General features: G+C 59.4%; 1 protein-coding gene across 2 annotated transcripts in view; it reads left to right on the top strand.

The window, feature by feature from the left end:
* The window catches only part of LOC103594857 (ATPase family AAA domain-containing protein 3-like), a 30,830-nt gene that overhangs the window by 3,069 nt on the left and 21,572 nt on the right, over positions 1–6,189 (top strand). The gene's annotated exons all lie outside the window — the stretch shown is intronic.

Genomic DNA, 6,189 nt, shown 5'->3' with positions numbered 1-6,189 from the left:
CGCGCCCCCCGGATCCCGGCGCCGCGGGCCCGTGAGCCCCCCGCCCCGCCGACCTGACGGCCCCCGAGCCCCGTGGCGGAGGTGCAGCCCTGGGGTGGGGGTCCTGGCGCGTGACCCCCGCTCCTCCCTCCAGCGCGGGCCTCTCCTGCCTCCCCGGCCAGATCCCGCAGCAGCCGTGGCGACCCCCGCCCGGAGCTGGGCACGCGGCGCGGCCCTTTGGGCAGGATTTAGCGGGGAGATGGACAGGGAGTCTGAGGGCGGGTCGAGGACATCAGACCCAGGACTGGCCCCGGCCCAGGAGGGGAGGCTGGTGGCCAGACCTCCCCCTTGTGCAAAAGCCCAGCTCTCTGCTGGCAAGGGCTTGAAGGGACCGTTCTGAGTCCCCCCGGCTACTCAGGACCTGGATGTTGAAAGTGGATGGGGGGAGAAGCTAGCTCCTGCCAGGTCCCCAAAGGCGTCCAGAAGGAAAGAAAGGGCGGGGAGGGGTACCAGCAGGCTGATGGTTTGGTCAGGTGGTCTTCACCAGGACACTTGGCCAGCTCGGAGGGCACGTCCTGCTGGGGACAGTCGCCCTGCCTCCCTGCCCAGGACCCTGGCCGGGCCCAGCCAGCAGCCGCTGGGATGCAGAAGGCATCTTTTGGGAGGAATGGGGCCGGGAGAGCCCCTTCCCCAAGTCCAGCACCCACAGGGAGCCTCTCCAGCTTCAGGGGTGGGGAGCAGGACAAACAGGGTTCCTCGGGATGGGCCCCCCAGTGATTGCAGCAGCTGTGACCCCAAGGGGTCATGCTCAGGGCTACCTCCTGTGCCTACTTACTGTCCTGGGGTCACCAGACGAGGGCAGAGGGTACCTGTCTTTCCAGTCTTCCTTCAGGTGTGTCCACTGCCCCCACCATTGCCTGTACCAAACTAGTGCTCACGTCACCTCTCTTCCCACTAACATCCCAAATTTTAAAATGCAGTAAATCAGATGTAAATCAAGACTGTGGTTTCGTTAGAATGCTTTACTACTTGTAAGACACGCCAACCACAGACAGGTATCTTGTTTGTAAACATCCAGTGTGCGAGATCAGTGGCGTGTCTGGGGAGAAAGGGGGCTGTTCCCTCCAGGGCTAGGACACAGATGGCCCAGCCTTCTGCAGCCCTTCGTGCACCTTCTCTGCGGAGAGTCTGCGCCCTGTTTCTGTGGGTCAGGACCCTGCAGTTTGGACCAGGGCAGGTTGCTGGAACTCAGAGAACAGAGGGCTTAGCTCTGCAGGACTGTGCCCGCCACAGCCTTGGGCCCATCGTGCTGCCCAGCCCACATGGGCACCCCCTGCCAGCAAAGCCATGCTCTCCACGGCAGGTACTTTTCCCTGTGCTTGCTGATGGGAAACAGCTCTCGAACCCGAGCACTTGCAGGGTTGAGGAGTGGTTTCTTTCTTTTTTTTTTTTTTAAAGGGTGACTGGTAAGGTGCTCTTAACACTTGAATTGGTGGTGTCAGCACCACGCTCTTCCAAGTGAGCCACGGGCTGGCCCTGAGGAGTGGTTTCTGAAGATTCTGCCTGGTGTGTCTACCCGCCTAGGCCGGGTGGGCATGTGTGCAGGGGCAGCCTTCACGAGAGCCAGCCTGCAGCCATTTCCCAAGAGCCCAACAGTGTCACGTGGCCCAGATGGGCAACCAAGGCCTGACTGCCCACCAGCCCAGTCTGTTTTGCATTCATGGAAGGCAACTGCTTGGGCTCACTGCCCAGGGTTTGCCTGTGTGACAATGGCAGGAGACACAGGACCCCGCCCTGCTGTGTGAGGCAGGGGTGTGGTGGGGCTACTGCCAGCTGCTCAGCCCAAGCCCCTGAGTCAGGCCCAGGGAAGCCCAAGTGGCTGTGGCTTATGTGTGCCACTGGGCTGCGTGCTCACACACTCGCTTGCTGGCCAGCAGCTGGCCCAGGTCCTGAGACCACCCAGGCCAGGGTTGCAGGCTGGAATGATCCAGGACTGAGCCCACTGGCCTCCTGAGAGGAGAGATTTTCTTCCACACCGAGCCTGGGCCCAGCTTACAGAGCATGTGCAGGCAACAGGAGCATGCCAGGGGTCATTTCTGTTGGGGGCTCGGTCAAACTCACACACAAGGAGCTGAGTGATGAGCTCCTTCCCCCAAAATATGCTTACAGTCCCGAGAGGACAGAGTGAGCCAGAAGAGACACACGTCCCACTGGCTGAAATCCTGCTTCCCCCACAAGCCATCCCCTCTGAGGCTCCAGCTTGGCTGCATCTCTGGGCACCGAGGCCCAGCACCAGCCACTCACTGGTAGTGAGAGATGAGAGGAGCCCTCAGTGTCTCCACACACCAAGAAATGCCTCTTCCAAAAGCCCTCACCTTAGAGGTGCTGCCCTGGTACTGTCCCAGGCACTTTGTAAGTCTCTGAATCTGAGCCATGTCTGAGAACAGCCTCCAGGAAACAGTTTTGTCCTGGCTTTTCTGTGAGCTGGCTGTACTCCCACTTCTCCGCCTCCCCAACGCACTCCTGCCCATACTCCTTGGTCCACTCTGGGTCCAGGATGCTGGGCAGAGGCTGATGCCTGCCAGAGCTTACACACAGGCCAAGGGACCTGCACCTGACTACCAGGAAGGACTGTGCGGTGGCTGCTTCCAGTTGAGACAAGAAAAGCGTCAAGGTTGTGATCCATGCAGTAGGTGACCAGCCAGGGAGGGCAGGGCTGGGAAGACCCTGGCCAATGCGCACAGGGACCCCAAGGGTAGGCTGCAGCAGGCACCCATGCAAGGGCTGCTCAACTGCACCAGTTTGCACTCTCTGTAAGGGGTCCTGCTCCTGTCTCTAATTTCAAGAGGACAAATCTAAGGATCTCAGCAAGGCTATGTGTCAGATTGGCCCATAAGATGCAGCGTGGGGGCCCACGCTGGGCAGCAAGAGGGGCTGAGAGGGCTAAAATCTGTGCCCAGGACTCCTTCGTGGAGATAATGTCTCTCCAGCTCTCAGGACAAAGCTGTTTGTGAAAAGGCCGGATGGTGGCGTCAGGACTGGAGTCTAGGTGTCTGAGAAGTAGGTACCCAAGAGTGAGCCATGCAGCCAGGCAGCGCCTGGCACCACTCTAGTTACCTCCCTAGAGCAGGGCAGGTGCTGTTTCCACAGCGACAGTAATAAGCCTTGTCAAGTCCTGCGAGCACAGCCCCAGGTGATGGCCTGCCAGGGAGAGGGGACAGTTTAGGAAAACGGAAGCTCAGGTGCAACAGCAGTGTCTCCACTTTTTCTCTGGGATGAAAAATGTTCTTCCGACATGCAGTAACAAGAAAGGGGAAGTCGTGTTTCCTGGAGGTGAGGGTGGTGAGGTGCGGCGCAGCCCTTGGATGGGAGGTGGGCCCAGCTGCCGTTCTGGGGAGGGACTGGAGAGGAGGGTGGGCTGGTCTCCGTGGCAAGGGAGTGTGGGGTGACCTCTACTCACTGACATAGTCCCACTAGGGATTCAAACAGCTGCCGCAAATTGCCCACATTTCAGAAAGGAAGGTGAACTCACTGTGACAAATTATGCCCTCTGTGCCACAGACTCAAGAGTTTCTGAAGGCAGGAACCCTGCTCCCCCGTCCCCTTCAGGTGTAGGCATGAGCTCAGGGAGAGCAGTGGGCAGCCAGCTGTCTGCCTGAGCCTGCAGCAGGAGGGAGCCAGAGGCCAGGGCGCTGGCACTGCCAGCACGGGGTGCATGGCGCTGCCAAGGGCAGGGCAAGAGCCTGAGCTGCTCCACTCACCATATGGCCTGGGACCATCATCTCCTGCCCCTACTGCCTCTCCTGCTCCAAGGCCAGCCCTACTTGGCAGGAAAGCATCTCAGGCCTGGCGGACGGCTCCAAACAGGGGACTTTCCGCGGGGTCCACTTGCAGGCCCTTCCAGAGTGCGGGGACATGAAGGTACCGTCAGGAGCTCTGTCCCCACCATGCAGCTGCCCCTGCCTTTTTCCTGGGAAGGCTGAGTTCCTGCCTCAGCCCTGCAGTTGGTGAACCTGCACTCCCAGTGTTACCTGTCACTGGAGGAGCAGGGCAGCTGAGTGCCTGTGATAAGGCCACCCACGACCCCACATGACTCAGGAAGTGTCTGGGGAGTTAACTTCAGGGCCTCTGATATGGCCATGTTGACCTTTTGCTGGTGGGTCTGCAGGTCTAGGCGGTGGAGGTACTTTGGGGGCAGAGGGCAGCATTCAGGGTCACCAGCAGTAGGCAACTGCTTACCTAAACACATAGTGAGCAGGAAGACAAGCTACACAGCTGTGGGGGTGCTGGAGGGCTTGGCAAGCTTTGAGCTGAGTCCTAAGTCTCTCTACAGTCCTGGGCCCTGCTCCGCTACTCACTACCTCATTACACACCTGCACCTTGGGGAGGAACTGGCAGGGGCTGGCAGGTTGCCGCTCTGTGAAGAGCTGGGAGCCCTGCTTTGGTGGGTAGGGTGGACACCAGCAGCCTGGGGCCCTCCCAGGGGTGGGGGCAAGGCCTGGGGCTGAAGGCCAGGCCACCCTAGGAGAGGAAGACTGCAGAGTGACATGGGGAGGTCGCAGTAACTTCATGCTGATCATATGAGGTGTTCCAAGTGTAAGAGGACCGGCTTCTGCACAGGCATTGTCCATGGAAGACAACAGGCAGGACAGGCAGCCAGCCACTGCAGTGCTGGGAAGCCCAGGGGCTGGGCCACTGGGGGCCACAGGCCGCACTGGCAGGCCATGGCTCTGGTATGCTGTGTGGCTCCCCAGAGTTCTAGTAAGATGCAGAGGACTCAAAAACCACGCTGGCAGCCGGCATTCTGGGAGCAGGGTGCTCTGTGCACTGCCTGGGTGGGCCCTACTCAGCGAATCCGGTCCCCGCTCCTACTGGCCTGTGTCCCCCCTGTCTGGGCTCGAGGTCAGCCTGGAGGCCAGGCTGTCCACCTGCATCTTTAACTTCTGCAGTCCCTCCTGCAGGTCTTCGATGCTGGAGGACTCCATCAGGGAAGTAAACCTCACTGTTGGGGGAGCATCCCTCAGTGAAACAGCACAGTGCAAGCAGCAGAGAACCTCCCATTGTCAATTAACACAAATGCCTCAGGTGGAAAGCTCCATCACGATTCCCTTTTGTTAACTGTGTGTCTTTGGAAGGCTGTGTCTGTCCTTGAATATGCCTTCCCACCGAAGATTTTACCTGACAGACGCGAGTGCCAGGACGTTTTGCATGCTCCCTCAGAGTGGGAAGTGTGGAGTCGCACCACTGGAGGGAGCGAGTTTACCTCTGCTCGCTCTCAGTTTCTCAAAAGCAATTACCTAAATCTTAAGACAGCAATCAATACTTCATTTTTTTAGTTAAGCCAAGTTAAATGAAACTGTTAAATTGCAGAGCTTTATAAAAGACACAAGCTTGCCAAATGCCTGACTGCCGGCAGAGCCAGAGGCGGGCCTGTGGCCAAACTGTGTGTGGACAAGGACCTCGAGTCTCTTACCCACGTCCTCCTCTTTATCCATGAAGCCCCATCAGGAGTGCTGTGGGCAGCGTGGTTTGCAGCTGGTCCATAGAAACCCTGACGATGGCCATCGGGGGGCGTCTGGCCACTGCTGGGAAACTCGCATGGCTTTTCTCTTCGTTTGGGGGAAAAGTAAGTTAGAATTACGTTAGAATTTTTGACTTTTATTTCTATTCAGGTTTAAAATTGTTTTCAACCTAGTGGGAAAAGTCACTCCATAATGATTCTGTGAACTCAACCAGCTCCATCAAGGAAAGGACCAAGGGGTAACTGGAGTACTGGGCCCGAGGCGCTGACTTTGCCAACTATGGACGTTGTGGGTTCCAGAGCAGCGCCCGCCTCCGCCCGTCCTTGTCTGCCTTGCCCCTTCGTCCCTGTGGGTGTTCCCAGGAAGGAGCGCTCGACGGCCAGGGACCGGAGCCTGGGACGGCGGCCTCCGCTCCACCGCGTTCCTCCGACAGGGGCGCCTCCCGGGCCTGGGCGGGGCTGTCCGCGTTCCGCGCTTCTGGTTGAAGACTCGGGCCTCCCGCTGCGACGACACGGAGGGTGGTGCAGCCACAGACATCGCACAATGGGGGCCGGGCCCGCTGCGGTCACCGTACTGAGCACCTACTGTGTGCTCTGGCCCGGAGCCCACCGAGCGCAGCCTCATCCCTGCAGAAGCTCCGGGGTTGCGGGCCCACGTGGCCGCGGAAGGCGGGGCGGGGGCCGCCGGG

Source organism: Galeopterus variegatus, unplaced genomic scaffold, assembly GCF_000696425.1.
Source record: "Galeopterus variegatus unplaced genomic scaffold, G_variegatus-3.0.2 Scaffold1637, whole genome shotgun sequence".
NCBI classification, from domain to species: Eukaryota; Metazoa; Chordata; class Mammalia; order Dermoptera; family Cynocephalidae; genus Galeopterus; species Galeopterus variegatus.
Note: the sequence above shows the minus strand (reverse complement) of the source record. Positions and strands in the feature narration are given on the sequence as shown.